Below are 23,190 nucleotides of genomic sequence, written 5' to 3'. Positions count from 1 at the left end.
CACTCACACTCTGAGCAGCTGTATCTTGCTCCTTATCACCTCACTCAATTCAAAGACCAAGACGGCAAAAGACCACGGTGACTGTGTTACTTATAAATAGTTGGACTGATTAATGACCATGGCAATTTCGGAACCCAGTCTGACGAAGATAAAGCCTTTTGGGGGTAACAACCAATATTTTGGGCTGGTCCGGTGTAGCCACTGCAGAAATCCAGTGAGTCCAGTCAAGACTTCTTCTTTTGTGTGCCAGTCATTTCTGCAAATGCAGCTACATTTAAAAAAAGCTAATATAAAGCTAATCAAGCATGAGGCAACAGTCGATGGGTTCCTGGTCATGATGTCAATGGTTAACCATTGATCGGTTAACCAATGAGAATATTTTAAACCAGTTACACATGTTGGTCTACAGGTTGGATTTTTTGCTCCTTACTTCACTGCACTGCACACCACCCAGGTCTGGCAGGAGCTAGCTGTTGTTGGTGCTGCTCATTTGGCCACTACGGCTAGTTACGCTGTCCTGACCCAACAGTATTGCTGTAGAACGTGCATGTGCCAACCCTCCAGTCTCCCCCAGTGAGTAATCAGTTCAGTTTTGAGCCGTAAAACCTCCTTTAGCATTGTTGATATGTTACCGCCATTCGTAGTGTCAGCACGGCTAGTGGTGCTAACATAGTAAAACAAAAAACTCGCATTTGCGACTAAAAATAGGTGTGTGCGAACTGTAAAAAATATTTAGGGGCACATGTGCTCATAAAAAAAATCAGCCAAAGCAGCCTATATTTTTGTCAATAAAAAAATATGATAATCTAACCGCAAATGTTGGAGGAACTCCAGCCGCCTTCCCTCTGCCCTCTTCCCCATGTGACACAGTTATGGGTAGTTTTCCAAGCCACTGTCGGCACAATGAATATCGTGCGCGACGCCAAGGGTAGCGGTGCCGCTTTGTCAGGCGTTGCTGCCCTCTCCATAGACAAAGAATGGGACAGCCAGCGCAAAGTGGTTTTACAGCTGATCATGTGTAGAGGCCTTTAGGGACCATTCACCACGGTACCGCTGCTGGGCAGGGTGGAAATAAAGCCCTTTTCACACAGAGCGCGCAATCGCAGACCTCCGCCGACGAACCCGTTCATTGTGTATGTGCTACCGCGGTGCAAGAGTGTTTTACCGCAACACGCTGTGACGACACCTCGGCGCCGCGTGTCCAATAGCAGAGAAGAGCCTGAAGTAGACCAGAAAGCGGTCACCATGGAGCTGTAGCTCCTGAACGAGCCTGTACTCCCCCAAATCCTGTCCTCTGCGCCCTACCCCGCGGTGGGTGCCGCGAAAGCTCTGTGTGAAAGAGGCTTAAGTCCTGCAGAGTTTCAGAGGACCTGGAGAATGTTTTAGGAAAGTAATAACATTATATATACAGTACAGGCCAAAAGTTTGGACACACCTTCTCATTCAATGCGTTTTCTTTATTTTCATGACTATTTACATTGTAGATTCTCACTGAAGGCATCAAAACTATGAATGAACACATGTGGAGTTATGTACTTAACAAAAAAAGGTGAAATAACTGAAAACATGTTTTATATTCTAGTTTCTTCAAAATAGCCACCCTTTGCTCTGATTACTGCTTTGCACACTCTTGGCATTCTCTCCATGAGCTTCAAGAGGTAGTCACCTGAAATGGTTTCCACTTCACAGGTGTGCCTTATCAGGGTTAATTAGTGGAATTTCTTGCTTTATCAATGGGGTTGGGACCATCAGTTGTGTTGTGCAGAAGTCAGGTTAATACACAGCCGACAGCCCTATTGGACAACTGTTAAAATTCATATTATGGCAAGAACCAATCAGCTAACTAAAGAAAAACCAGTGGCCATCATTACTTTAAGAAATGAAGGTCAGTCAGTCCGGAAAATTGCAAAAACTTTAAATGTGTCCCCAAGTGGAGTCGCAAAAACCATCAAGCGCTACAACGAAACTGGCACACATGAGGACCGACCCAGGAAAGGAAGACCAAGAGTCACCTCTGCTTCTGAGGATAAGTTCATCCGAGTCACCAGCCTCAGAAATCGCAAGTTAACAGCAGCTCAGATCAGAGACCAGATGAATGCCACACAGAGTTCTAGCAGCAGACCCATCTCTAGAACAACTGTTAAGAGGAGACTGCGCCAATCAGGCCTTCATGGTCAAATAGCTGCTAGGAAACCACTGCTAAGGAGAGGCAACAAGCAGAAGAGATTTGTTTGGGCCAAGAAACACAAGGAATGGACATTAGACCAGTGGAAATCTGTGCTTTGGTCTGATGAGTCCAAATTTGAGATCTTTGGTTCCAACCGCTGTGTCTTTGTGAGACGCAGAAAAGGTGAACGGATGGATTCCACATGCCTGGTTCCCACTGTGAAGCATGGAGGAGGAGGTGTGATGGTGTGGGGGTGTTTTGCTGGTGACACTGTTGGGGATTTATTCAAAATTGAAGGCACACTGAACCAGCATGGCTACCACAGCATCCTGCAGCGACATGCCATCCCATCCGGTTTGCGTTTAGTTGGACGATCATTTCTTTTTCAACAGGACAATGACCCCAAACACACCTCCAGGCTGTGTAAGGGCTATTTGACCAAGAAGGAGAGTGATGGAGTGCTGCGGCAGATGACCTGGCCTCCACAGTCACCGGACCTGAACCCAATCGAGATGGTTTGGGGTGAGCTGGACCGCAGAGTGAAGGCAAAGGGGCCAACAAGTGCTAAACACCTCTGGGAACTCCTTCAAGACTGTTGGAAAACCATTTCAGGTGACTACCTCTTGAAGCTCATGGAGAGAATGCCAAGAGTGTGCAAAGCAGTAATCAGAGCAAAGGGTGGCTATTTTGAAGAAACTAGAATATAAAACATGTTTTCAGTTATTTCACCTTTTTTTGTTAAGTACATAACTCCACATGTGTTCATTCATAGTTTTGATGCCTTCAGTGAGAATCTACAATGTAAATAGTCATGAAAATAAAGAAAACGCATTGAATGAGAAGGTGTGTCCAAACTTTTGGCCTGTACTGTATATATATATATATATATATATATATATATATATATATATATATATATATATATATATAACTTGATGATTTTACCTTTCTGTACATTTTGTATATAAATTCATTAAATAATTTTGCTTGTAAATGTCTATTTGCATCACGTTTATTACGGAAAACACATTATTTGATCAATTTACATTGTGCCCCTAAAGTTCTTTGTGCGCTCCTTACTTTTTCAACTTAGGAGCACATGTGCTCCTTGGGAACAAAGTTAGCGTCAAGCCCTGACAATATTCATATTTTTCTGACAGTGATTTCTATCTGAATATGGCAAATATGTGCAAACATCACACAAAATAATCAAATTGATGTCCAATGCAAGGACCTATACATTATATCAGGAACATAAATCTTCACGTGTGAAACATTTGGGATAATTACTTTGGACTTTTACAACATAATAAAATCACCTCAATAAAATTCCATTTAAAAGTCATTACTTTTAGTATGTATTTGCTTAGTTTGTGTTTTGTACTGCCTCCTGTGTATTTGTTGATGAGTTTTATGTATTTTAAATGCTATTCTAGGGATGGCCATCACAAATTAGCTTAGGCTATAAATGCCGTGGTGTGTGGGTTTATAAAACATATGCTAATGCTACATATTTGCTCAAAGTAAATTTACAGCACACTCAAAATGCTAATGGTTAAAAGACAAGAGGCAGAGTGATTGCTTTTACTTTGACTTTTGTGTGGAAATACTGTAAAAACATGTATGTAAACAGAACGACCAGTATCAGATTGAATAATCCTGAGGTAATTAAATCAGTGATCAATAGCAGCCTTAAAAAGCCCAATCAGAGCTTCCCTAGCAGTGATGCACACTGACATTCACCGATCTCAGTGTCACAGGGTCTGCATTAGTTCACATGATTATATAAAAAAAAAAACAAATGCACAAAAAATATTCATAAGTCTGCATAAACACCACCTTCAAACCACCTAGACGGCTACCTTTAGCTTAGCATAACAGATCTAATAACTGAATCGGGGAGCCTTCTGGAGCACAATAAACTCTCTACTGAGAATTGTGTAACAAATTGCTTGTTTTCCCCAACTCTAAAAAGCCTGAAGCAGCAATATCATTCCAGTCAAATGATCCTCATAAGGTCTCTTGTGAAGCCCGTGGGTGGTTGATGCGTGAGGGGTGAGGGTGGGGGTGGAGGAAGAAAAGGAGGAGGAGTAAAGCGAGGTCAGATGAGGAATACTGCTGGATAATGGTAAAATGGCACACAGTGGAGACCAGACACACACACAAACACAAAGGCCTTTGGCAGCCAGCTTGTTAGCAAAGTTTATACTGGATTTACAGCATGTGCATCTTGAGGGAATAGATTTGTGCTGTGCAGACTACAGATACTGGGCTAAATGTTAAAAACAAAGAGGGTGATAGATCCTCCTCACAGTTGTCAAGGCGAGTAACAACAGATTGCACACTGTCGGCTTGTGGGAGCAACAACAAGAGAAAAAGAGCACAATATGTCCACATTGATTTCTTTCTGGAATCAAGAAATTCCAAAACTAAACTCAAAAGAGAGGACACAGAGAACGAGTCAAAGATCACTTAAATACCACTGCACAAGAGCCCCATTTAAAAACAGAACATATCGGTGATAGACTTACAATGGACCACTGTTACTTAGTGTTTTTGGGAGAGCGTAAAAAGCACACATTTATTGCTCTAAAGTGAATCATCCAACAAAAATACACTCCTAACAATACAGTATTTGTTTCACCCCATGAAAATATTTTACAGAGAATAAAAATTCAAAAAGATCCAGCTGGGCTTTAAACTAAGCTCTTGTTTATCCTTCAAAGCTTTGATCATTGTGCAGACGACATCAACAGCTTATCAGCTAATGACTATCAGCCTGTTATGGACTTCCTTCTTCAAATATAACAAGATAAAAAACTTTTGCAGAAACAGTTTTCACTAACGTTGTTTAATTTCTACGCAATAAAATACTTGATGTAATATTATATCATTGGTAATTTATTTGTCACCCATCATATGACGTTGTTATGCTGTCACTCTTTTGCACACGCTATAGTTATAAAACAGCCAAATTAAACCCAACTTTTACACTTTCATAATGAGCTATCCAGGTTGTAAACTGGAAGGCGCAACATAACACCTTTAAAAACTGTAAACAAATCAACCATTTTAATACCACACCAAATAAAACCGGTCACTTAACACCGACTTCATTCTGCTAAGTTACCTTTAGAAACTGGAAGCGAGGCTACTTACCACTGTGTGCCCTCAGAATGGGTGGTGTGTGTGAAATTAAGTTTGGCCAAGGAGCAAATGATGCCGTACTGACTCAAGGCTGCAGACGTTAAGTGCGGTTACAAGCCTACTTCACGGCTGTCGACAAGACAGTGTTTATAAATATGAGACAGCAGTGACCTATGAACCTCACAGCAGATAGGTTGGGGCAAAAACCAAGGACCTATTTTTGAGAGCACACCCTCTGAACAGCTACAGAGTCTGCTGTGTTTTCCTGATTAGAGCCTTTGTTGTGTTTGGCCTTTAGGGGAAACAAGAGAGTGTCTATTTAACATGAGAATTTAATCGTGTGTCACTTAAACCACAATCTATAAAATAAGCATTACAAATCAGTTTTTAATGTAACTGGATTTTTTTCCTCTGTATTGAGACTAAAAATGATCTTATTTCCTGTAAACAATCACAACTTCATACCTTAATGAATGAAAAAAATGATCTAGTGGTATGTTTGTATCAAAGTGACCTTAATGCAGGAAACAGTGTGTTATCTACACTAATTTACAGAGCTGTCACTGATGTAATCACAATTTGTTTCAGCACAACAAGACAAGTATAAATTGCACAGTGAAACACAATAACTTGGTATCTCACCGTAATACGTCTCCTCCTGCTTGGCCCCCAGTTCCTGTGCTACTGTGTGAGGGGTTTTTCCAACTCTTCTGAAATATGCACTCTGGAAAAATATTACAGAGGACAGAGAGGTGAAATTCTGTATCATGCAGATACCATTTTCACTTCAAGCGAGTACAATATTTCACTTACACACTTATCTGACAGAGTGCTCATAGACTGGGTATCTTAAAAAAATTAAGATACCAGTGCCAGTCATAGCACCCTTAAGGTACCCTTAAGTCAGACTTTGGAATATTTTTGTAGCATCTCCACACGCTGTATTGCCAACTACATCAAAAACTCAGCACTCAACTTCCCCACACCACACACTGTTCTGGTTGTAGCCACAGTTACAGGGATAACTGTTAGCATAAAACAGCTAAAGGTTAGGGTAGGCTAATAGTTATTAACAGAGTCAAGCCATTTCGGTATCAGGGTGAATTTGCGGGATCGTTCAATGACTCTTCCTTAGATGTAAGCTGCTGCTGCTATGTTAGCTCCTGCTTACCCGGCAGACATTGAACTGGGTTCGCTGGGAGGAGAGCAGCTGCAGAGACGGCAGCTACTGAAAGTCAAGAGACAGGACCATCTGGGATCAGACCCCTGACGCAATAAGCATTAAATCCAGGTATTGTTTGACTGGAAGCGTTTCAGTACTACTTGGTACTGCGTAATTTTCAGTCAATACCTCAAAAGTAGGGTGGCACGGTGCTGCTGTGGCACTGTCGTCTCACAGCAGGAGGGATCCGTGTTTGCACCGCCAGCCGGCTAGATCCCATCTGTGTGGAGTTTGCATGTTCTCCGCATGTCAGCAGGGGTTTTATCCAGGTTCTCTGGCTTCCTACTGCAGTCCAAGGACATGCAGGTTAGGTTAATTGGTGACTCTAAAAATTGGCCGTAGATGTGAATGTGAGCATGAATGATTGCCAGTCTCTGTGTGCCAGCCTTGTGATATTAACCATCCATGGCTGAGAATGAATGAATGACCTGTGGCTCATTTACAAACTGCAATGGCAGTAGCTTCAGCAATATTATAGGGAAAGCGTATTTGTATTGAGGTTACAGATTAATACCTCAAACCTGCATAATGCCAAACAAAAAGTTTGAGAAATTTTAAAGGTACTTTTATGGATATTTTGAGATTTTGCTTTTTAATAATTGGTCACTCATGACCTGTATTTGGCTACCAACTTTAGAAGGTGGTTCTGTTTTTTCCTGCCACTACCACACCCTTCTCGCCCAAACAATTTGAGCATAATCTGGTTATTTATTCTGGGATTCACCATATAAAGTGTATGCATAGTCACTTTTATGTAATGACACTTCTCTCATGTTATGCCCCACCAAATAGCATAACTAACTTGGCTAGGTATGACATTAAACAGTCAGCAATCATTCATAGAAACTGTTAATGTATTTTCCAAATCTAAGCTCTTTTGCTAACAAGTGTCTTTCTTTTAATAACTCGAACTTGAAACTTGCACAGATAGAATAGAACAGTATTCACAACAACATGCTTTTCAATATGTGTGACCTGTTAGAACTCTGTTGGCCCCATTATTGAGGCCATGATGGACCTTTATCACTGATCACATGTTGAAATGTCACAGTAGGAAAATCACAGGTGTAAATAAAATTGGTGATAGCTGAATTCCATTTAGCCACTTCAGTTTCAGAGTCCTGAAATTGTTCAGTTTTTACTGAGACACCTCAACAGAGTAGCTCTATCACTAATGATAACACATGTGCTTTTCCCACTCTGACAAGTCAAAAAGTGAACAAATGGCTCCATTCAATAACCAATCAAGGTAAGAGCACAACAAGCAACTTGACAGAATTGGTAGAAGAGGAACTGATGCAATCAATTCTGAGCTACTGATGTTAAAATGCAAACCCAGCTGTTCGGTATCTTAAGGTAAACTTTGACTTTAAAAAAACTGTCGTTAGGTTGTTTTGTTGTTATCTGATACTGTGAAGTGTTTCTATGATAAGTACTGAGATACGTGTACAACAGAGGGCCTGATCTAACACAGGTGGTCATTACCACCTCGAACAACAACAGCTCCTTGTGAACCTTGAAAGGTATTCATTATCGTATAATGCTTCAGTAACAGCCTTTTTGGAGGAATAGGTATAAAAAGCTGCAACATTTACATCTTATTTTTCCATTGGATATAATGGTGGCAGTGGTTAAAAAACAGTAGCTTTGTTTTTAAGGATTTCATGCAAGCATAACTTCATATGTTGAAATGAGAATACACATGTAACACTGTCACAGAGTGACGTTTCAATAGTAAATCATAGTGTATGAGGTACATCAATAATCTTTCTTGTGTTAGCTCAAAGAGAGTACTGTTTTGTAGAAATACATTTGGTTGTGGTTTTTACTGCCCTGCAGCAAGCTTTAAACTACAATTAAAATTACAAATGTCTTGGACAAGTATACAAACAACTGCAATCCTTTTGATATAAAGTGCTTGTGAAGAAAGAATATACCTTAATGGAACATGAGGATACTTTTTTTCCAGACTGCAGTTACCACAAGTGTAAATGTGTTCTGTCAAAACAATTTGTCAATTGACCTGGCTGAACGACTACAAAACTTACCTACAAAGATCTTATAAATAAAGCTTATTCCAAAAACTTTTTTCGATACACTACTCTCTGTCTCAAAAATATTTCCTCGTGTCTTTTCCAGGTTAATGACAACAGAACAGGAACCCTGTTATTTCCCTCATGAAAAAAAACAAAAAAAACAACTGGCTTTGACCCTTAAGCTGTTTCATATGACTCTCACGCGACAGTACACATCCTTCCCATCAGTAGCAAGCCTTTGTCTGCAGGGAAACTAAAGGAAGAGTAAAGGATAAAAATCTCTCTTAGCCTTTTGGTTGCAAAACAAGTAAAGCGTAGTTACATGTTTTGTTTTTGTAACTGATCCTTTTTTGTCGCAATATACCTTCTTAAAAATCAATCAAGCCAATAACCATATTTGCTTTAGAAAAATGGGCTATAACCCCCAGTAGAGCTTTCTCTTAATGGTTTCTAGCAATATTTGGTATTGTGTGCATTAGTGATTTGAATAAGACGTGTGAGAGAGAGGTGTTGATGCAGATCTGTGATCCTCAAGGTGATGGTTACATCAGAAACAATTAAGCTATCGCTTTTTTAATGCCAGGGAGCTATACAACCAAAAGCTGCACAAAGTGGGGAGCGAGAACACGATTTGTTCTTGAGTCAGATGACAAATATGCAAACATATCAGAGTGGAGGGTTTCTTAATAAAGCCTGAGGTGCTCAAGAGAGGGCAGATGTCAGCTGCCACATGGGTTCAACTCACAGCAGATTCTGTGGGCATCTTAGAGGACCTCAATCTGCTGTTGTATCATGAAATTCAGAAAAGTAAGAGACAGATGAGACACCGGAGTGAAGTGACATATCTCTGCTGACAATCACTGAAGACAGCGAGAGAAATAACTGTTTCCAGCTCACCCCTCAGTGTTTCCTGTAAGCATTCATTCAACATTGGTGAGGCCACACGGTGAGACGTCAGCGACACGGGCAGACAGAGTATGAAATCATCATGGCTTAGCTCAAATATCCACAAGAAGGACAGGCCTCACCTTATGTTTACACTTTGGTAATTACATGGACAACCACCCGCTACTGCTTCAAAAACACTTACAGAAAAAAAAAAGGCCAATCAAGGTGGTCATTTTGACACGTCAAACCAGCAATCCTCTGATCAAGAGTAGCTATTCTGTGGAATTTGTCATGAGCTGTGCGGTTGGTCTCCTGCAAATCTCCTGACTCAAGTACCAGGCACATTCACAGTCATGTTAAAAGCCTTTTGACAGCCAGTGTGATTATAGAGCTCAATATGACAGACTCAGCACAGGTAGTAGTTGGAAGACACACTGTATGTTAGTACGATAACTTTTCATCAACTTAATATTAAGATAAATCAATGGCCAAGAAAAGTCCAACCTATCCTTAAGGAAAATGAGGCTGACACACCCTATCGTTCAGCAAATACCTTGCAACCCTCTGTGGTACGAAATTAGGCTGTGGCCCACTGTGACACATGCAGGTTCACATAAAACCAATGAACACAGGCCACAACTTCCCAGAACTTCTGACTGACTCAAACATCCTGTTACACGACAACAAATACCACATCAAGCTCAAGTTTTGTAGGTTGAAGCCACTGAGTTTAGACAGTGTCACTGAGGGAAGATGCTGTGTATAGTCCTGAATTTCTCAGGTGGAATCAAGGAGCTGCGATGCAAAACAGCGAGTGCTCACTGTGGCAAGGTGCAGGTGCACGGCTGATGCTCTGTGGCCTGGAAGCATGTTCATCACAGTGTAAAAAGAGGCTAAGACTGCAAGGCTAGACAAGACACAGACAAGTAAACACAACAATCAGCTGAGGAGGAGAATACTGTGCAGAAGTCAAAGAAATAACACCTTGGTAAAACAGATTGCTCCTTACCTGTTTTGAGGCTTTTGAGTTCAGTGACTTAACTAATTTGTACAGGGAGGAGGGAGGCACAGGGAGGGAATGTGTGTGTCTGCGTGTTTGAGCAGTCAGGGAGCTGTGTCTGGGATCAACCACCTGACCAGCTACTCATGGTGTACATCTGTGTGTGTGGCTACTGTACTAATGGTGACAGTCTGCCCATTTTACCACTTCACCTTGGTGTAAAGCAGTGTCAGAAATTAGCAAGGGCCATGGGCCATTTGGCCCGCAATTTATCCAAGAATGCCCCCAAAAGCCATGTTCCGGGGGCCAAAATTGCCTCCAGGTTTTCGAAACAACTATATGTATTTATATTTTTAACAGTATTACAATCTGACATTAAAAGTATAATTTTATTTTCATTAAATTAATTTACCGTCACGTCTACAACTCATTTTCCAGACATAATCAACGAGATTGCACTGATTACGTGAGAGTAATCTGACAGAGAAGGGGAGGGGGCTTTGCTGTACCATAAGTACAAATTAACCATTTCTTGGGTGATCTGAGTCTACACAATGACAAATTAATTAACTTACTTCCAGGATTGCATCTAAGGAATTTATAGTAATTTGGCCTTTTTAACAGTAAAAGTAACTGTAATGTGGTGAAACATTAGTACTGCTATCAGTAGATTAATGGTTAAATCATCACATTTAAACTGGTTGAATTATAGGAAATCTGAGTGATATTTTGCAACCATAACTTTACGTAACCCATTATTTGTTTCATTTATAGTGGTTTCTACTGAAGACTGAACTATCTTAGCTGGTTTTGCTTTTCATGTGCTTATTGTTAGAACATAATTACAATTTTTTGATGGCCCCCAAACATTTTGAAAATGCCCCCATTTTTTAGACCGTGGGGGCCAAAATTGCCCCCAAAATATTTTGTTAATTTCATACCCTGGTGTAAAGCAGCAACTTGAAATGTGTAACATATACTAAAATGCCACCATTGTTATCCCTGAGCCCCTTGTTTATTAATACAGTGAAATGTCCTTTAAAAGCATCCTCACCAAGTTTGCAGAATCATTTTAAGCTCATACACCTCATGTCAGCACTTCAACTGACCCAAGCCCTGAGCTGACATAGAGTACAGATGCCCAACATTAACAGTGTTCAACAATAAGCCATTATACAACAAGAAATTGCAATAGTGCACTGTCAACAAAGTCCCACAGGAACGAGGCTGTGGTTAAAATGCTCTTATTGGTTAACTAATGTCACCAAGCATGACTTAAAATGCCCTGTCTGCATAAGAGACTGTACCGTAAACAGCTGGTGTGTGGGAATGGTGTTACATGCGCAGCAGATTGTCAACACTGTGAGCGCTAAAACAAACTGACCTGCCAGGCCCATGTTTACACAACTCTCATAAGAAACCTGCAGCTGGCAGCAACAGTGACTTTCACCAAGGGTATGTACTATAAGGTATCAAGGTAGGGTTACATTGAGAAAAAGTTTAAAGGGACAGCTCACCCCCAAACCAAAAACATATCTACCTTATTCCCAGCCCCCAGTAACCTGGAAATCCAGATGCCTCGCCCCCAGCAAATTTGAACTTGCACTGCACGGGAATCTGGCTCCGACAAGCAGAGCCCACTGAATTGCCAATCGGACCAATCAGATCAGTCTATCTGACAGAGGTGGGCTCTGGGCAGGCGTAACATGATGACAACAAAGCTGCGCCGTAGGAGTTGAAAAGTAAACAGCCAAGATGGCAGCTGCCGAAGGACCACGTCCATTCAGTTTAGCTTTGGAAGAAACCCTAAGCCAACTACACTTATCTTTTTCCTTGAGAGAGGAACAGAAGACTGCCCTAGAAGCCTTTGCTTCCAGGAAGGATGTCTTTGCTGTTTTGCCGACGGGATACGGCAAAAGCATAATATATCAGTTAGCCCCACTGTTGGGCAAACAAATGGGGCTTACTGCAATGAATATGTCACCTTGTTTTTTGCTCTGATTGGCCATCGTGCTATCCAATTGCATGTGGCAGCATTTGAAATGCCTCAGTTAGTGCCGCCCCTTGGGTAGGAAGGGTGTATCGGTGAGGGCCCTCTCTCAAAGCATTGGCTGTCTTCCCTTTCAAATGAGCATTTTAGCCATTAACTTGCCCTACTACGTTTGCATATAGTTAAATTTAAAAGAGCCAGAGCTAGCTTACAGTAAACATCTACTCCTTCTAAAAGATGATTTACGATTTCTTACGACTCATAAACAGACACTAACACATTTGGTGAACGTTTAACATAATTCAGTATGAATTTCAGCTCCGGGCGGCACGGTGGTGTGGTGGTTAGCACTGTCGCCTCACAGCAAGAGGGTTCCCAGTTCGATCCCGGGTGTGGGAGCCCTTCTGTGCGGAGTTTGCATGTTCTCCCCGTGTCAGCGTGGGTTCTCTCCGGGCACTCCGGCTTCCTCCCACAGTCCAAAGACATGCAGATTGGGGACTAGGTTAATTGATAACTCTAAATTGTCCGTAGGTGTGAATGTGAGCGTGAGTGGTTGTCTGTCTCTATGTGTCAGCCCTGCGATAGTCTGGCGACCTGTCCAGGGTGTACCCTGCCTCTCGCCCAATGTCAGCTGGGATAGGCTCCAGCCCCCCCGCGACCCTCAAGAGGATGAAGCGGTTAGAAGATGAATGAATGAATGAATTTCAGCTCCATGTGAAGTGAATGAACGTGAGGATTCCTAGCTAATGCTCACACAGTTTACACAATTTCAAAACTACTGATTTATTAAATCTGAGTTCTACTGAGTGAAATATGACGCCTAATTTCGCAGCAGACCTCGGTATTATCAGCAATATAAAGTAGTAGTAAAATAAATAACTTTGGGCATTCGTTTCATGATATGAAAAAAGTACGGTAAATCAGTAACATTCTCAGCTGAGATGACTGAACACATAATTCAAGGTGTGCTACTAACTTTATTTTCTTATGCAGGTTGAGAATGCAGTCAGACAGGGACAGACAGGGACAGCCAGGGACATCGTGTGCTAACACTGAGTGACTGATCTGTCATTCTCAGTGTCATTCTCTTTTGCAAATTCTGATTTAATACTTCTCCGCTCCCAACTCTTCTGATTTTATTATTTATTATGTCATTCTAAGCATGCGAAAACATAGTGTATACATTAGGGTGTGCATGAAACATCACAAATTACATCCTGTACTGATTTAGTAAGGAATGGTGCCTTTTATTTTTCGGAACAATCTGGTATTAATGTTGTACAGTACAGGTGGCAACCTATTTGTCTCCGTCAGTGGGCGATGGAAACTGTACCTTTGGTTCGAGAGACAATCCCTTTTTAATCTGGGTGTATGTTTGACACTGACAAATCAACAAATTTAGCTTAGTCTGGTTGTTACAAACGTTACAGATGTAGACAGAGCAACAGGTACTAGAGCTCCACAGGGACATTTAAGAAATTTCTAATCTAACATTAGTTTAATATCTGTTAAAAATGAGGCAGTATGTGCTAAACTGAAGGCAAATTACCTTCACAAAGAACCATTGTACGCGGTTAGTCACCAAGTTAGCCACTGAAACTAACCCTTGAGAGTCAATGCGACTAACTGCTTCCACTACCCATAATCATTTCTACAGTAGCACCCTCAGGAATAAGGTGGATACTTCATCTTACCTGTAGTGTTATTTACAGTTGAATGTCTGCCTTCTGTCAAATACAGTTGCAATCAAATTTATTCAACCCCCATTGCATATTAGGCTTATTGGCAAAATATACAATTTCTCAGCTGTTTGCAATAAACAAATTACACAAGAACTGTTTAAGTAGTTCAATGAAACTAATATTACAAGGGTTTTGATCCAAATTCAACACAAAATGCTACTTTTAATGACTACTACTCAAAATTATTCAACCCCTTCATGACGAACATCTTCAGTGCTTAGTAGAGCACCCTTTTGCTGTTATGACCTGCTGCAAACGTGATGCATAGCCAGACACCAGCTTCAGACAGCGTTCCTGAGGAATCTCAGCCCATTCCTCATGGGCAATGGCCTCCAGTTCAGTAATATTCTTGGGTGTGCGTTTTGCAACTGCCTTCTTCAAATCCCACCAGAGATTTTCTATGGGGTTCAAGTCAGGCGACTGTGACGGCCACTCTAGAATCTTCCATTTCTTCTTCTGAAACCAAGCCTTGGTGGACTTTGAGGTATGCTTGGGATCATTATCCTGTTGGAAGGTCCAATGACGCCTAAGCTTCAGCTTCCTCACAGACGGCACGACGTTTTTACCTAAGGTTTCCTGATACTTGACTGAATCCATCGTGCCCTCCACATGCTGCAGGTTTCCAGTGCCACAGGCAGCAAAGCAGCCCCAGAGCATCACTGAGCCACTGCCATGCTTCACTGTAGGCAGGGTGTTCTTTTCAGCATATGCTTCATTCTTCTTCCTCCAGACATACCGCTGTTCCACGGGCCTGAAAAGTTCCAGTTTTGTTTCATCACTCCACAGAACAGAATTCCAAAACTTCTGTGGCTTATTTATATGGTTTTGAGCATAATGGAGCCGACTTTTCTTGTGCTTTTGGGTCAGTAGTGGTGTACGTCTTGGAGTCCGGGCATGGAGCCCTTCGGTGTTTAGTATGCGCCTTATTGTACAAACTGAAACCTCAGTGCCTGCTGCCACCAAGTCTTGCTGCAGGTGTTTTGCAATCACTCGAGGGTTTTTGACCACTTGCCTCCTCAGGAATCTGGTGGCAGCCGCTGATAGTTTCCTCTTTCTGCCACGTCCAGGTAGTGTAGGCACTGTTCTTTTAACTTTGAACTTGCGAACTATGCTTCCAACTGTATCTCTAGGAACATTCAGAGCTTTTGCTATCGTTTTGTATCCTTTTCCTTGTTTGTGCAAGGCAGTGATTTCTTCTCTGAACTTTTTGGACAATTCTTTTGACTTAGCCATATTTCTAACATGCAATCAAACGTCACTCTCAACAAAACCCTAGCCAGTCCAGGTATTTATGTGTTCTATCTCAAGCACACCTGAATTAATGAAGCCCTTGATTAGTTGCACCAGGTGTACTTGAAACAGGGGGTTGAATTTGGATAAAACCCATGGTAATATTAGTTTTATTAAACTATTTCAACTGTTCTTGTCTACTTTGTTTATTGCAAACAGCTGAAAAAGTGTACATTTTGCCAATAAGCCTAATATGCAATGGGGGTTGAATAATTTTGATTGCAATTTTGATTATCTTTAGTAACCGGGTCATGATTTCAGGAAAGAGACATTGCTGTTGAGTTTTTCCAAATGTATTGTTTGGTGCTTTGAGCACCACAAACTGAGTGCCATCTAGTTCTATTATACTGGAGTGAAGGTAGACATCTCTACCTGCCAATGTCTTCAATACTCTGCATTGCACCCCAAAACCTCTGGTTCTTTAAAATGTTTTTGTTTTTTTAAAGAAGATAAAGTGGATCTCTAATTGAGGACTGATTGTTAAGGGTCCTTTTACCTGTGAGCCTCTGAGGACTCTGACATGGAACCAAGAGACAGATGTATGCAAATTAAGCTCAACTAAAGATGTAGTTAATGAAAATATTGAATGAGGCCCTGACACTCGGGCACTCTTTTCTACAGATTTTCCATCACCCTTCTGCCCATTAATAACAGTCATCAGGTACTTTATGCTGTTTTGAGACTAGACTTTGTACCCTATGCCTGATGGTATGTTGTGACATGAGATCTGAATCAGAGGATGGATGATAATATCAGCAGACAAATTGCCAAAGGCCATTTTTAGCTCATTATAATCCATATTATAATCACAAACGCAACTGCATATTGATAAACACAGAGGTTATAAATATATTAAGCAGTATACAAAAACATTACCCAAAGCAACTTTAGGGTAATTTAGGAGTTTGTAAATCACATTAGTAGCTGGAGATGCCCTGCTATTGTGTCTTTGTTCCCAGTGGACCTGAAACAACAGAATTAAAGAAACCTTAAACTGCATACTATTCAGTTAGAACAAAACTCCAAGCCTGGATAGGATGGATGCAATCCTGTGTTCATTGTTTCTCCTTCCTTTGTATCCCATTGTAATCCAAAAATGAGCAACAAAACAATTCATAAATAGTTACATATACAAGCCTGGGTTTTCTATCCACATCCAGTAAGCCTACTTTAGATGTTTAGCAAGCAAAGCTGAGACCAAAACACCATTTCAGCGACATCGTTCCGAGACAGTGTGCATATTTGATGTGAAAGACAAAGTTGGTTGCATTGTATTACACAGAACAGATAAACTCATGAGATCCCATCTGTAAGAGTTTGCTGAGCACTGCCCTGCATCTCAATCATACAAATGCACTTGTTTGGATGTAAATCCTATGTACTCTGGGGGCTGTTTACTGCATTATAAAAGGCAACACATAGTCACATAGCACTGTAAGCGTTTTCAAATACACAATGACACAATGGAAGACTCTGCATAATATCCTTAAGCTATACTTTTAAGCTGTTTGCTGCAATTATAAAGCGGCGCTTGTATGTTGTAAATAAGATTTGGTAATGCAGCTCATCACTTAAAGGAGAATTCCACCAGTATTGCACATGAAGGCCAGTTTACTAGTCATGTTGAGCTCTACTCAGCCTGTACACACGGAGCGGTATAATGTCTTCTGTGGCTTTGAAGGAGCTCTGTCAAATCTGAAGAAATATCTCTGATGATGTCATTAACTGGGCCCCTGGTCCCACGTCATGTATGTTAAAACATAATTAAGGTGTTGAGTCCTGCATTATTCATCTGCTTGGTGCATATGAAGGTACAGATTACATACATGGTACAAATCAATTCTAAATTGCTACAGAGAATTTACATGTCAACACTGAAGCTAATCATGTTATATCAGCCCAAACCTTCTATAATCCTGAGGGCACAACACTTCTTTGTCCTCCTGGTTTGACTGCAGTTCACAAGAGGGTTAATACCAGATGTTCTGCAAGAAAAATTGACACTGGCCCCAACAACAATTAAAAGTCTGCTCTCCTTGCGTTATTAAATCATTTTGATAAAATGCATTTATAATGAGTGCACTTGTAATTATGGAGTTCTGCTACTTTTGTAATGCTTTGATTACCTCTTTAATAACTGATAGGATAGGATGCACACTGGCAGCTTGTTAATTGAAAGGGGATATACAATCAACTTTTCTTGGCCAGGCCAAAATAAAACTACATAAATTACTTCATATTTTGAATCAGCTTTGTTTATGGTTCTCCATTCAAATGTTGTATAGGTTACTTTTTCATCAAACTTCCTAAACAGTTAAAAAAATCAAATGCAATTTAGTACCAGGAGCTCATGTGACATTTATATGACTGATGTGTGATTTAATTAATAACACACGCTGTGTAAGCCGCTATCCATATACTGCAGGGGGTTACATACAATTTGTTTCAAGTTTGCACATAATTTCTCTAATTTGGACACTTTATGACAATCGTCATAGTTTATATGAGGATAGTTTTAAGGATAGGAGTTGTTTAACTTTGATTTTAAGACCTCCTAAAACAAATAAACATATCACTGGTCACATCCTGAACAAGTCTATCAAATGTCAACCTACAGCAGTTAGGAAATTCTAGAGGAGCTGTATGTGACATTAAAGCATATCTATGATGCAGAGTCTAGGCCGGGATTGTCTGCACACGGCTGTCAACATGGAGGTGGCTGAGCTGGCAGCTACAAGCTAACGATGCTAACTCCGTAAGAGTGCTAGCAATGGCAACAGTGCTGACAGAGTTAACATTGGGTCATTTAAGTGCACCAGTGCACTTACAGGGAGGGCCAAGACAGCTGTTTAGGTGGAGCATAATCTGTCAGCCAGCAGCAGCAGTCAGCTGATGAAACAAGAAACTTTGGCCCACGGCAAAAGCCATGGTAGCTTTCCTAGTTGACAAATAATTGGCTACATGGACGGTAATGTTCACAATTTAATTTTATATAAGCCTTACGGACATTCATCTGTTCTCTGTCTTATCAATCTCTCTTAACCTGTATGTGTTTGTATAGACCACATGGACATGGTGACATAAGAGATGCTCTCACAGCTGAAATTTGAAAAATAACTATCAAATCATGTGCAGACTCTGCCTTCTTGGCATGCCGCACGCATACATCAGCGTGGTAATGGTGCAGACCCAATATTAACCCAGGGGGTAAGTAGAGGGTGGGCACTTCGCTTCAACAAGGGTAACCACTGTATCAGCGCAATGCAGTGCGGTGGTGATTAGGTAGCCTGTGGGACACACACAGGGGATTCACATGCACACGCAGTCAGACCCACTACCACAGTAGTAGACAGAGAGGCTCGGATTACAACACACACAGAGGGAGGGTGACTTCCTTTCCTGCTCAGGACGCCATTACTAAACTACATCTTTGCACAGAAAATCGTTGTTTAGTGCTATATTAATGCTCTGAATGTCACATATAGCTCCTGTATAATTTAGTGGACTGGCTTTAGTTAAAATGACAAGGTTATGTGACTGAGTGGAGTGAAATAAACACACATTGACAAATTTTTTGATTGTATTTCTGTATTGAAAATGCTTATTTAAAATGTTATTCTGCATGCTCTATGCTCTCACATCAGCACACAAGTGTTATTTTACAGCCTAACTCTTAGCATAGTTTTACTCATGCAGACTCAATTATGCTCTCCCAAATTTGACTTATATTGATATATACACCTGTTACAATGTATGCATCAACTGGGACAGTAAGATTTAGATGTCACATTTACATATCACCAAAAAGCAGCAACAAAGCATGCCCTGTCCGCCCAATAAGGTGGGTGAAAATGCACTTTAATGCGGAAAAATGCCATTTCAAAAGCAGCTTAATCACATTAGTTTGCTGTGATTTTCAGACTAGCAGCCATGCTGGTTAATGAGGAGCCCAGCAGCGATACCGCCCATCAGTTATCAGTCTGGTCAACGGAGTGAGCTTGAACACTGCACGTGGTGCGCATAATGCAACACTGAGCACCACTCTTTCTCGTCATTGAAACGTGCCTACAACACAGCAGCGTTCAAACCGATCAAATCACCAGCACACAACTAGTCGCCAACATCCATAGCGAGCCCCGTAAAGCTTCCTGAGGTACATGTTCAAAGACAGCCTGTTTGTTTTGTTAGAGTCGCCCCTCTCGGACGTGCTAACGCTAACGCTAACGCTAGCCCATAAAGGAAGGCAACACTTGAGCCAGCTAACGTTAGCTAGCAGACGAGTCACAGGAAATTAGCTCACAGCCTACAAAGAGCAAGGATAACAAATGCTGTCTGATATTCCGTGACAAATGTTCAACAATAGAGGTTAATAACATCTACACGTCGTGGCAAACGCTACCCGGGTCCATGTTGTGGGAGTGAATGACAACAAATGGGTTTTTTATATAGTTACCTCACTCGAGTGCCGTGTGCATCTCCTCTCCGCTCGGTACCAAAAAAAGAAAACTGCCGTGTGGTTTACGTCAACGCACGAAAGGCCTGGCACTCACCAACGGCTCTTACGGAGTTTCCGTAGAATCCTGGCAGGGGCGGACCAACTGTCTGCGCTATCTACGCAGAGCACTGAAGAAAGCACTGACGTTTCTTTCCGCCAGATTGTGTCTGGGCTGTCATATGACTGGCTGAGGAAATGATGGTCAGACAGCAATGAGCAAATGCCACAGCAGCGTCATCAAAAAATACACCCTCTAACTTGATTGCATGTCACCTCTGTTTTTTTTGTCATGAGATGAGGTCATAACCCCTTACTGGGACACTGACCTTTACCTTATATGGTCATGCTGTCAGACAGTGCACCACAAGTTCCTGCAAATGTATATGATTATTCCTTAAACTTGAGTTTTCATGTTTTCCTACGTGTAAATTGTAGTCATTTACATAAAATAAATAAATATATGATAACATTAACAAGATAGAAGTGAACTACTAATAGCCTTGGTTTGAACCAAACATAATTTGGACAAAAAGGGCAAAAAAGAGGAAAAGAAATAGGCTACTGCAATCCATCAGACAGGAAAAGGAGAGAAGAGGTAAATATTCGAGCTGAAACAAGCTGAATCTGACTTTCTTGGTGTGCAGGTTCCTCATTCACTTATTCACTTACCAAAGTTTTGAAACTAGCACACACATAACAGCATGTTTTTGTAGCTCACAGACAGACAGATAGACAGATAGATAGATAGATAGATAGATAGATAGATAGACATTAAATAGAATTAACAGAATACAAGAAAAAAAAATCTTAGCATACCCTATAAATATAAGATGCATTTCTATAGAATGTCTATTGGTCCTTGTGACAGTGAAGCTGAACCAGTCTGTTAGAGAAAGAGCTCCTCTGTCTGTCCAGTAGGTGGTGGAGAGAGTGGTAGTCAGGATTATCTATAATGGATAACAGTTTGTTCAGTGTTCAGTTCAACTTACCCAGGATGTCTTTTTGTTATCTGGCTTGACTAACCTTAACACGAGCCGTCCAGATAACCAGCACTACAAAGCTGGTTATCAGCTAGTTCAGGCAACTCTGGGTTTTCCTATCCAGCCATTAGTGGTTCATGTGAAAGAGGTGGGGTTGTTCATCACGAGCGACATCATCAAAACCATGAATATGGGATGAGGTGAAACCGTACCAAAAGTGTCTGGGACTGAGACAATAAAATGTAAGTGGTGTGGGATGTAAACGATACTCAGAAATCTTATAGCGGAAAATGCAGAAACATTGAATATACTATCCCAAAATTCACTGTCAGCCAAGACTTAAATTACATGTATATGTAGGTATCACTAGGCTATATGTGACCTTTGTGTAGAGTTGTTTTTTTTTTGCTTTTTAATGGGATGGTGATGAAACTACTCTGAATGTGTCACATGAAACACTTCAAAGCCAGACTGTCTCTGACACCGAAGTAAAGGGTGGAAAAGTAGCTTATAGTTATTGACTAATGAAGTCTATCTGACCGAAATGTTGCATTTATACTAACGGGAGCCAATTAATAGTGTGTGGATTATTTTTATAATAAAATATTATATATATTTTTCCTAGTTTCCTGTTATTTTGAGCTGCAGCGATGGAATCAAAGTGTAAAAATAGCAACACTGTCACTGTGGACTACAATAAACTTTGCACAAGTGTTAGAAGCTCAGTTTCAAAACCAGTGGAAATAGAGCCCTGGAACAATGAAATTATTCTACTGACCTATAACAATATATTGGCTACTTTTTTTTTTCTTCAGTGATCTGATTGGTCAGAGGTCGGAGTGTTGACAGGCTGTGATCCAACACTCTGAACATAACCTGGTCTGGAGCAGGTTATGTTCAGCATAAGTTAACACGGTGATTTATCCCAGTAAAAAGAGAACCAGCATCATAGTACTGTAAACCCAACTCCCTAACTCCAAATCGTGCTTTGTAGTAGGCCACAGGTACTTTTCGTCTTCCACCACTTCAGTATCCTCTCCCAGAACATACAGAGGTTGTAAAGCTGTCCTTTTCCTTCTGAAGTCCATCACCATCTCCCTGGTCTTGGCCATGTTCAAAAACAGATGATTTCTTCCAAGCCACTCCATAAAATCCTCTGCCGGCACTCTAAACTTCTCCACCTGCCCATCACTTACTGCAGAGTCGTGAAAAAAAACCTCTGCAGGTGGCATAACCAGGAGTTGCAAATCTGCAGTGAACAAGGTGGAAAGGAAGGGGGACAGCACAAGCTCCTACTCCCAACCACCATTTCAGACTGAACGCTGCCCAGTTGGACAAATGGTAGTCTTCCTGTCAGGTAGTCAGTAATCCAGAAGCCTTGGAAAATTGGAAATGACACCAAGTGTGTTATTTAAGTATGATTCTGGTACTTTTTACACTTAGCATTGACTGTTTTTATGCAAAACATGAAGTCTTCATTTTTCAAATTAGAATATTACAGGTGGATCCAGTATTTCTTGACAGGAATCATATTCCTGACTGTGGGGAAAGCTTTAAAACTGCCTTCAAACTATCAAAATGGAAAAAAAATGCACAGAAAGTATAATTGGTCAGCTGAATAAATAAATAAATAAATAAATAAATAAATGCGACAAAATAAGACATTTTTCAAGACTTGTTTTGCACTGCGGGATTGGGACTCATGGACTCAAGTATTTTCATAATCCTGAGGCCTTGAGAAGTTTAAGCTTCACGATTGCACGGAAATTTATGTAAAATTTGAAACATGCAAAAATATGAAATGATGTGAGGAATAAGTTTTCATTTATTTAAACTGTTGAGTTAATGAGTGTTTTTAAGCTGAGACATGGCTTGTAAAATTTAGGACATTTGGAAAAACTCTTAACTAACTCAAGTATCTCTTTCAGAACCCAATTATGTTCCAAACACACAAAAATGTTGTGCTTTTCATGAATATCTAACTCATATCAATGACTAAAATGACGTTTTAAAACACAATGCATATATATACTGTATATAGTATTGTATTAGTCATCATGGCTCAAAATATTCTCAATTTCTGAAGTATTCCCAGAAAACAATATGTTGAAAACCTGAGATGAATATTGTGTGTTCATAATCAATAGGATGCATTATAAGATGATTGTATCATGAGAAAATCAACCATATTTCCCAATTTGTTTTCTGGTGATATTCAGATATTTCTGAAAAA

At 40.6% G+C, this 23,190-nt stretch overlaps 1 protein-coding gene across 4 annotated transcripts in view; it reads right to left on the bottom strand.

Moving 5' to 3' along the window:
- slc39a10 (solute carrier family 39 member 10) overlaps positions 1 to 20,084 on the bottom strand; it is a 40,801-nt gene extending 20,717 nt beyond the window's left edge. The window contains exons 1-2 of one of the 4 annotated variants that reach the window (XM_033617979.2): positions 19,936 to 20,084; positions 5,957 to 6,038 (exon numbers count right to left, since the gene is read on the bottom strand). The gene's annotated coding sequence lies outside the window, so the exon portion shown is untranslated. Of the gene's footprint in view, positions 1 to 5,326; positions 5,482 to 5,956; positions 6,039 to 6,485; positions 6,734 to 19,935 lie in introns of those variants that run through there. The other 3 variants (XM_078174360.1, XM_033617982.2, XM_033617981.2) reach the window with 3 other exon arrangements.
- Positions 20,085 to 23,190: the final 3,106 nt, after the last annotated feature.

This window comes from Epinephelus lanceolatus, chromosome 14 (assembly GCF_041903045.1).
Source record: "Epinephelus lanceolatus isolate andai-2023 chromosome 14, ASM4190304v1, whole genome shotgun sequence".
NCBI lineage: Eukaryota > Metazoa > Chordata > Actinopteri > Perciformes > Serranidae > Epinephelus > Epinephelus lanceolatus.
This window is presented reverse-complemented; position numbering and strand designations above follow the sequence as displayed.